At 28.6% G+C, this 10,000-nt stretch overlaps 8 non-coding genes across 8 annotated transcripts; 6 read left to right on the top strand and 2 right to left on the bottom strand.

The window, feature by feature from the left end:
* The first annotated feature begins 481 nt into the window (after positions 1-481).
* Positions 482-554, top strand: TRNAR-UCG (transfer RNA arginine (anticodon UCG)). The gene has a single exon. It is a non-coding gene; the product is annotated as a tRNA-Arg (tRNA).
* Positions 555-904: 350 nt separating this feature from the next.
* On the bottom strand, positions 905-977 carry TRNAR-UCG (transfer RNA arginine (anticodon UCG)). Its single transcript has one exon. It is a non-coding gene; the product is annotated as a tRNA-Arg (tRNA).
* A 792-nt stretch (positions 978-1,769) lies between these two features.
* Positions 1,770-1,842, top strand: TRNAR-UCG (transfer RNA arginine (anticodon UCG)). Its single transcript has one exon. It is a non-coding gene; the product is annotated as a tRNA-Arg (tRNA).
* Positions 1,843-4,037: 2,195 nt separating this feature from the next.
* On the top strand, positions 4,038-4,110 carry TRNAR-UCG (transfer RNA arginine (anticodon UCG)). The gene has a single exon. It is a non-coding gene; the product is annotated as a tRNA-Arg (tRNA).
* Positions 4,111-7,033: 2,923 nt separating this feature from the next.
* On the top strand, positions 7,034-7,106 carry TRNAR-UCG (transfer RNA arginine (anticodon UCG)). Its single transcript has one exon. It is a non-coding gene; the product is annotated as a tRNA-Arg (tRNA).
* A 673-nt stretch (positions 7,107-7,779) lies between these two features.
* Positions 7,780-7,852, top strand: TRNAR-UCG (transfer RNA arginine (anticodon UCG)). Its single transcript has one exon. It is a non-coding gene; the product is annotated as a tRNA-Arg (tRNA).
* A 1,095-nt stretch (positions 7,853-8,947) lies between these two features.
* On the bottom strand, positions 8,948-9,020 carry TRNAR-UCG (transfer RNA arginine (anticodon UCG)). Its single transcript has one exon. It is a non-coding gene; the product is annotated as a tRNA-Arg (tRNA).
* Positions 9,021-9,812: 792 nt separating this feature from the next.
* Positions 9,813-9,885, top strand: TRNAR-UCG (transfer RNA arginine (anticodon UCG)). The gene has a single exon. It is a non-coding gene; the product is annotated as a tRNA-Arg (tRNA).
* The last annotated feature ends 115 nt before the right edge of the window (positions 9,886-10,000 follow it).

Genomic DNA, 10,000 nt, shown 5'->3' with positions numbered 1-10,000 from the left:
TCAAAATTCTAGGCTTGGGTATTGTGGAATACTAAACATTATTATTTTCTTTCAGAATCAATAACTAAAATTATTGTTGGATCAAAGTTTGTCATCTAGGTGTATATATTTTTACATAAAGATAACATCTTATGTTTGGATTATAATAATGAAATCAGATCAAACATGACTCAAAGTGAAGAATCTCTAACCCTTTGGTCTTTAAACTATTCAGTAAACTTTGTAGATTGCACATCAACCATTAAATATATTTCTCAGTTTGTTTAAGGTTTCTCAAAAATCTTGAATGGGGTATTGTAGAATTCTAAACAATATTAGTTTTATTCAGAATTAATAATTGAAATTATTGTTGGATTAAAATTTGTCATCTGAGTGTAAGATTATCCAAAACAGTTGTCTCAAAGAAACAAAACAAATATGTTTTTTACTTGAATCTTTTTGTTACTATACTTTCTTAGGCGTTAATCGTTGGACAAACATTGACCACGTGGCCTAATGGATAAGGCATCTGACTTCGGATCAGAATATTGAGGGTTTGAGTCCCTTCGTGGTCATTGCATTCAATGTTATTTGTTTATACTGTATTTTTTTCATTAAGATGAAATATTTTGTAAGGAATATAATAATGAAATCAGAACAAACACAGCTCAAAGTAAAATATCTCAAAACCTTTGTTCTTTAAACTATTTAGCAAACTTTGTAGATTGCACAGCAGTCAATGTATCTTTAAGTTGATTTAAGGTTTCTCAAAATTCTAGGCTTGGGTATTGTGGAATACTAAACATTATTATTTGCTTTCAGAATCAATAACTAAAATTATTGTTGGATCAAAGTTTGTCATCTGAGTGTAAGATTATCCAAAACAGTTGTCTCAAAGAAACAAAACAAATAACATTGAATCCAATGACCACGAAGGGACTCGAACCCTCAATCTTCTGATCCGAAGTCAGACGCCTTATCCATTAGGCCACGTGGTCACTGTTTGACAATGTATTAATGCCTAAGAAAGTATAGTAACATAAAGATTCAAGTAAAAAACATTTGTTTTTTTCTTTGAGACAACTGTTTTGGATAATCTTACACTCAGATGACAAACTTTAATCCAACAATAATTTCAATTATTAATTCTAAATAAAACTTAGATTGTTTAGTATTCTACAATACCCCATTCAAGAAGAACAAACACAGCTCAAAGTAGAATATCTCAAAACCTTTGTTCTTTAAACTATTTAGCAAACTTTGTAGATTGCACAGCAGTCAATGTATCTTTAAGTTGATTTAAGGTTTCTCAAAATTCTAGGCTTGGGTATTGTGGAATACTAAACATTATTATTTTCTTTCAGAATCAATAACTAAAATTATTGTTGGATCAAAGTTTGTCATCTAGGTGTATATATTTTTACATAAAGATAACATTTTATGTTTGGATTATAATAATGAAATCAGATCAAACATGATTCAAAGTGAAGAATCTCTAATCCTTTGGTCTTTAAACTATTCAGTTAACTTTGTAGATTGCACATCAACCATTAAATATATTTCTCAGTTTGTTTAAGGTTTCTCAAACTTCTTGAATGGGGTATTGTAGAATACTAAACAATATTAGTTTTATTCAGAATTAATAATTGAAATTATTGTTGGATTAAAGTTTGTCATCTGAGTGTAAGATTATCCAATACAGTTGTCTCAAAGAAACAAAACAAATATGTTTTTTACTTGAATCTTTATATTACTATACTTTCTTAGGCGTTAATCGTTGGACAGACATTGACCACGTGGCCTAATGGATAAGGCGTCTGACTTCGGATCAGAAGATTGAGGGTTCGAGTCCCTTCGTGGTCATTGCATTCAATGTTATTTGTTTATACTGTATTTTTTTCATTAAGATTAAATATTTTGTAAGGAATATAATGATGAAATCAGAACAAACACAGCTCAAAGTAAAATAGCTTAAAGTAAAATATCTCAAAACCTTTGTTCTTTAAACAATTTAGCAAACTTTGTAGATTGCACAGCAGTCAATGTATCTTAATGTTGATTTAAGGTTTCTCAAAATTCTAGGCTTGGGTATTGTGGAATACTAAACATTATTATTTTCTTTCAGAATCAATAACTAAAATTATTGATGGTTCAAAGTTTGTCATCTAGGTGTATATATTTATAGATAAAGATAACATCTTATGTTTGGATTTTAATAATGAAATCAGATCAAACATGATTCAAAGTGAAGAATCTCTAACCCTTTGGTCTTTAAACTATTCAGTAAACTTTGTAGATTGCACATCAACCATTAAATATATTTCTCAGTTTGTTTATGGTTTCTCAAACTTCTTGAATGGGGTATTGTAGAATACTAAACAATATTAGTTTTATTCAGAATTAATAATTGAAATTATTGTTGGATTAAAGTTTGTCATCTGAGTGTAAGATTATCCAAAACAGTTGTCTCAAAGAAACAAAACAAATATGTTTTTTACTTGAATCTTTATGTTACTACACTTTCTTAGGCATTAATATATTGACAAACAGTGACCACCTGGCCTAACGGATAAGGCGTCTGACTTCAGATCTGAAGATTGAGGATTCGAGTCCCTTCGTGGTCATTGTATTCAATGTTATTTGTTTATACTGTATTTTTTTTCATTAAGATGAAATATTTTGTAAGGAATATAATAATGAAATCAGAACAAACACAGCTCAAAGTTAAATATCTCAAAACCTTTGTTCTTTAAACTATAAAGCAAACTTTGTAGATTGCACAGCAGTCAATGTATCTTTAAGTTGATTTAAGGTTTCTCAAAATTCTAGGCTTGGGTATTGTGGAATACTAAACATTATTATTTTCTTTCAGAATCAATAACTAAAATTATTGTTGGATCAAAGTTTGACATCTAAGTGTATATATTTTTAGATAAAGATAACATCTTATGTTTGGATTATAATAATGAAATCAGATAAAACATGATTCAAAGAGAAGAATCTCTAACCTTTTGGTCTTTAAACTATTCAGTAAACTTTGTAGAAGGCACATCAACCATTAAATGTATTTCTCAGTTTGTTTAAGGTTTCTCAAACTTCTTGAATGGGGTATTGTAGAATACTAAACAATATTAGTTTTATTCAGAATTAATAATTGAAATTATTGTTGGATTAAAGTTTGTCATCTGAGTGTAAGATTATCCAATACAGTTGTCTCAAAGAAACAAAACAAATATGTTTTTTACTTGAATCTTTATATTACTATACTTTCTTAGGCGTTAATCTTTGGACAGACATTGACCATGTGGCCTAATGGATAATGCGTCTGTCTTCAGATCAGAAGATTGAGGGCTCGAGTCCCTTCGTGGTCATTGCATACAATGTTATTTGTTTATACTGTATTTTTTTCATTAAGATGAAATATTTTGTAAGGAATATAATAATGAAATTAGAACAAACACAGCTCAAAGTAAAATAGCTCAAAGTAAAATATCTCAAAACCTTTGTTCTTTAAACTATTTAGCAAACTTTGTAGATTGCACAGCAGTCAATGTATCTTTAAGTTGATTTAAGGTTTCTCAAAATTCTAGGCTTGGGTATTGTGGAATACTAAACATTATTATTTTCTTTCAGAATCAATAACTAAAATTACTGTTGGATCAAAGTTTTCATCTAGGTGTATATATTTATAGATAAAGATAACATCTTATGTTTGGATTTTAATAATGAAATCAGATCAAACATGATTCAAAGTGAAGAATCTCTAACCCTTTGGTCTTTAAACTATTCAGTAAACTTTGTAGATTGCACATCAACCATTAAATATATTTCTCAGTTTGTTTAAGGTTTCTCAAACTTCTTGAATGGGGTATTGTAGAATACTAAACAATATTAGTTTTATTCAGAATTAATAATTGAAATTATTGTTGGATTAAAGTTTGTCATCTGAGTGTAAGATTATCCAATACAGTTGTCTCAAAGAAACAAAACAAATACGTTTTTTACTTGAATCTTTATATTACTATACTTTTTTAGGCGTTAATCTTTGGACAGACATTGACTACGTGGCCTAATGGATAAGGCGTCTGACTTCGGATCAGAAGATTGAGGGTTCGAGTCCCTTCGTGGTCATTGCATTCAATGTTATTTGTTTATACTGTCTTTTTTCATTAAGATGAAATATTTTGTAAGGATTATAATAATGAAATCAGAACAAACACAGCTCAAAGTAAAATATCTCAAAACCTTTGTTCTTTAAACTATTTAGCAAACTTTGTAGATTGCACAGCAGTCAATGTATCTTTATGTTGATTTAAGGTTTCTCAAAATTCTAGGCTTGGGTATTGTGGAATACTAAACATTATTATTTTCTTTCAGAATCAATAACTAAAATTATAGTTGGATCAAAGTTTGTCATCTAGGTGTATATATTTTTACATAAAGATAACATCTTATGTTTGGATTTTAATAATGAAATCAGATCAAACATGATTCAAAGTGAAGAATCTCTAACCCTTTGGTCTTTAAACTATTCAGTAAACTTTGTAGATTGCACATCAACCATTAAATATATTTCTCAGTTTGTTTAAGGTTTCTCAAACTTCTTGAATGGGGTATTGTAGAATACTAAACAATATTAGTTTTATTCAGAATTAATAATTGAAATTATTGTTGGATTAAAGTTTGTCATCTGAGTGTAAGATTATCCAAAACAGTTGTCTCAAAGAAACAAAGCAAATATGTTTTTTACTTGTATCTTTATGTTACTATACTTTCTTAGGCGTTAATCTTTTTACAGACATTGACCACGTGGCCTAATGGATAAGGCATCTGACTTCGGATCAGAAGATTGATAGTTCGAGTCCCTTCGTGGTCATTGCATTCAATGTTATTTGTTTATACTGTATTTTTTTCATTAAGATGAAATATTTTGTAAGGAATATAATAATGAAATCAGAACAAACACAGCTCAAAGTAAAATATCTCAAAACCTTTGTTCTTTAAACTATAAAGCAAACTTTGTAGATTGCACAGCAGTCAATGTATCTTTAAGTTGATTTAAGGTTTCTCAAAATTCTAGGCTTGGGTATTGTGGAATACTATACATTATTATTTTCTTTCAGAATCAATAACAAAAATTATTGTTGGATCAAAGTTTGACATCTAAGTGTATATATTTTTAGATAAAGATAACATCTTATGTTTGGATTATAATAATGAAATCAGATAAAACATGATTCAAAATGAAGAATCTCTAACCTTTTGGTCTTTAAACTATTCAGTAAACTTTGTAGAAGGCACATCAACCATTAAATGTATTTATCAGTTTGTTTAAGGTTTCTCAAACTTCTTGAATGGGGTATTGTAGAATACTAAACAATATTAGTTTTATTCAGAATTAATAATTGAAATTATTGTTGGATTAAAGTTTGTCATCTGAGTGTAAGATTATCCAATACAGTTGTCTCAAAGAAACAAAACAAATATGTTTTTTACTTAAATCTTTATATTACTATACTTTCTTAGGCGTTAATCTTTGGACAGACATTGACCATGTGGCCTAATGGATAATGCGTCTGTCTTCAGATCAGAAGATTGAGGGCTCGAGTACCTTCGTGGTCATTGCATACAATGTTATTTGTTTATACTGTATTTTTTTCATTAAGATGAAATATTTTGTAAGGAATATAATAATGAAATCAGAACAAACACAGCTCAAAGTAAAATAGCTCAAAGTAAAATATCTCAAAACCTTTGTTCTTTAAACTATTTAGCAAACTTTGTAGATTGCACAGCAGTCAATGTATCTTTAAGTTGATTTAAGGTTTCTCAAAATTCTAGGCTTGGGTATTGTGGAATACTAAACATTATTATTTTCTTTCAGAATCAATAACTAAAATTATTGTTGGATCAAAGTTTTCATCTAGGTGTATATATTTTTAGATAAAGATAACATCTTATGTTTGGATTTTAATAATGAAATCAGATCAAACATGATTCAAAGTGAAGAATCTCTAACCCTTTGGTCTTTAAACTATTCAGTAAACTTTGTAGATTGCCCATCAACCATTAAATATATTTCTCAGTTTGTTTAAGGTTTCTCAAACTTCTTGAATGGGGTATTGTAGAATACTAAACAATATTAGTTTTATTCAGAATTAATAATTGAAATTATTGTTGGATTAAAGTTTGTCATCTGAGTGTAAGATTATCCAATACAGTTGTCTCAAAGAATCAAAACAAATATGTTTTTTACTTGAATCTTTATATTACTATACTTTTTTAGGCGTTAATCTTTGGACAGATATTGACCACGTGGCCTAATGGATAAGGCGTCTGACTTCAGATCAGAAGATTGAGGGTTCGAGTCCCTTCGTGGTCATTGCATTCAATGTTATTTGTTTATACTGTCTTTTTTTCATTAAGATGAAATATTTTGTAAGGAATATAATAATGAAATCAGAACAAACACAGCTCAAAGTAAAATATCTGAAAACCTTTGTTCTTTAAACTATTTAGCAAACTTTGTAGATTGCACAGCAGTCAATGTATCTTTAAGTTGATTTAAGGTTTCTCAAAATTCTATGCTTGGGTATTGTGGAATACTAAACATTATTATATTCTTTCAGAATCAATAACTAAAATTATTGTTGGATCAAAGTTTGTCATCTAGGTGTATATATTTTTACATAAAGATAACATCTTATGTTTGGATTTTAATAATAAAATTAGATCAAACATGATTCAAAGTGAAGAATCTCTAACCCTTTGGTCTTTAAACCATTCAGTAAACTTTGTAGATTGCACATCAACCATTAAATATATTTCTCAGTTTGTTTAAGGTTTCTCAAACTTCTTGAATGGGGTATTGTAGAATACTAAACAATATTAGTTTTATTAAGAATTAATAATTGAAATTATTGTTGGATTAAAGTTTGTCATCTGAGTGTAAGATTATCCAAAACAGTTGTCTCAAAGAAAAAAACAAATATGTTTTTTACTTGAATCTTTAGGTTACTATACTTTCTTAGGCATTAATATATTGACAAACAATGACCACGTGGCCTAATGGATAAGGCGTCTGACTTCGGATTAGGAGATTGAGGGTTCGAGTCCCTTCGTGGTCATTGCATTCAATGTTATTTGTTTATACTGTATTTTTTTCATTAAGATGAAATATTTTGTAAGGAATATAATAATGAAATCAGAACAAACACAGCTCAAAGTAAAATATTTCAAAACCTTTCTTCATTAATCTATTTAGCAAACTTTGTAGATTGCACAGCAGTCAATTTATCTTTAAGTTGATTTAAGGTTTCTCAAAATTCTAGGCTTGGGTATTGTGGAATACTAAACATTATTATTTTCTTTCAGAATCAATAACTAAAATTATTGTTGGATCAAAGTTTGACATCTAAGTGTATATATTTTTAGATAAAGATAACATCTTATGTTTGGATTATAATAATTAAATCAGATCAAACATGATTCAAAGTGAAGAATCTCTAACCTTTTGGTCTTTAAACTATTCAGTAAACTTTGTAGAAGGCACATCAACCATTAAATGTATTTCTCAGTTTGTTTAAAGTTTCTCAAACTTCTTGAATGGGGTATTGTAGAATACTAAACAATATTAGTTTTATTCAGAATTAATAATTGAAATTATTGTTGGATTAAAGTTTGTCATCTGAGTGTAAGATTATCCAATACAGTTGTCTCAAAGAAACAAAACAAATATGTTTTTTACTTGAATATTTATATTACTATACTTTTTTAGGCGTTAATCTTTGGACCGACATTGACCACGTGGCCTAATGGATAAGGCGTCTGACTTCGGATCAGAAGATTGAGGGTTCGAGTCCCTTCGTGGTCATTGCATTCAATGTTGTTTGTTTATACTGTCTTTTTTTCATTAAGATGAAATATTTTGTAAGGAATATAATAATGAAATCAGAACAAACACAGCTCAAAGTAAAATATCTCAAAACCTTTGTTCTTTAAACTATTTAGCAAACTTTGTAGATTGCACAGCAGTCAATGTATCTTTATGTTGATTTAAGGTTTCTCAAAATTCTAGGCTTGTGTATTGTGGAATACTAAACATTATTATTTTCTTTCAGAATCAATAACTAAAATTATTGTTGGATCAAAGTTTGTCATCTAGGTGTATATATTTTTACATAAAGATAACATCTTATGTTTGGATTTTAATAATGAAATCAGATCAAACATGATTCAAAGTGAAGAATCTCTAACCCTTTGGTCTTTAAACTATTCAGTAAACTTTGTTGATTGCACATCAACCATTAAATATATTTCTCAGTTTGTTTAAGGTTTCTCAAACTTCTTGAATGGGGTATTGTAGAATACTAAACAATATTAGTATTATTCAGAATTAATAATTGAAATTATTGTTGGATTAGAGTTTGTCATCTGAGTGTAAGATTATCCAAAACAGTTGTCTCAAAGAAAAAAACAAATATGTTTTTTACTTGAATCTTTATGTTACTATACTTTCTTAGGCATTAATATATTGACAAACAGTGACCACCTGGCCTAATGGATAAGTCGTCTGACTTCAGATCAGAAGATTGAGGATTCGAGTCCCTTCATGGTCATTTGATTCAATGTTATTTGTTTATACTGTATTTTTTTCATTAAGATGAAATATTTTGTAAGGAATATAATAATGAAATCAGAACAAACACAGCTCAAAGTAAAATATCTCAAAACCTTTGTTCTTTAAACTATTTAGCAAACTTTGTAGATTGCACAGCAGTCAATGTATCTTTATGTTGATTTAAGGTTTCTCAAAATTCTAGGTTTGGGTATTGTGGAATACTAAACATTATTATTTTCTTTCAGAATCAATAACTAAAATTATTGTTGGATCAAAGTTTGTCATCTGAGAGTAAGATTATCCAAAACAGTTGTCTCAAAGAAACAAAACAAATAACATTGAATCCAATGACCACGAAGGGACTCGAACCCTCTATCTTCTGATCCGAAGTCAGACGCCTTATCCATTAGGCCACGTAGTCACTGTTTGACAATGTATTAATGCCTAAGAAAGTATAGTAACATAAAGATTCAAGTAAAAAACATTTGTTTTTTTCTTTGAGACAACTGTTTTGGATAATCTTACACTCAGATGACAACCTTTAATCCAACAATAATTTAAATTATTAATTCTAAATAAAACTTATATTGTTTAGTATTCTACAATACCCCATTCAAGAAGAACAAACACAGCTCAAAGTAGAATATCTCAAAACCTTTGTTCTTTAAACTATTTAGCAAACTTTGTAGATTGCACAGCAGTCAATGTATCTTTAAGTTGATTTAAGGTTTCTCAAAATTCTAGGCTTGGGTATTGTGGAATACTAAACATTATTATTTTCTTTCAGAATCAATAACTAAAATTATTGTTGGATCAAAGTTTGACATCTAAGTGTATATATTTTTAGATAAAGATAACATCTTATGTTTGGATTATAATAATGAAATCAGATCAAACATGATTCAAAGTGAAGAATCTCTAACCTTTTGGTCTTTAAACTATTCAGTTAATTTTGTAGAAGGCACATCAACCATTAAATGTATTTCTCAGTTTGTTTAAGGTTTCTCAAACTTCTTGAATGGGGTATTGTAGAATACTAAACAATATTAGTTTTATTCAGAATTAATAATTGAAATTATTGTTGGATTAAAGTTTGTCATCTGAGTGTAAGATTATCCAATACAGTTGTCTCAAAGAAACAAAACAAATATGTTTTTTACTTGAATCTTTATATTACTATACTTTTTTAGGCGTTAATCTTTGGACTGACATTGACCACGTGGCATAATGGATAAGGCGTCTGACTTCGGATCAGTAGATTGAGGGTTCGAGTCCCTTCGTGGTCATTGCATTCAATGTTATTTGTTTATACTGTCTTTTTTTCATTAAGATGAAATATTTTGTAAGGAATATAATAATGAAATCAGAACAAACACAGCTCAAAGTAAAATATCTCAAAAC

This window comes from Pseudophryne corroboree, chromosome 8 (genome assembly GCF_028390025.1).
Source record: "Pseudophryne corroboree isolate aPseCor3 chromosome 8, aPseCor3.hap2, whole genome shotgun sequence".
Lineage (NCBI taxonomy): Eukaryota > Metazoa > Chordata > Amphibia > Anura > Myobatrachidae > Pseudophryne > Pseudophryne corroboree.
This window is presented reverse-complemented; position numbering and strand designations above follow the sequence as displayed.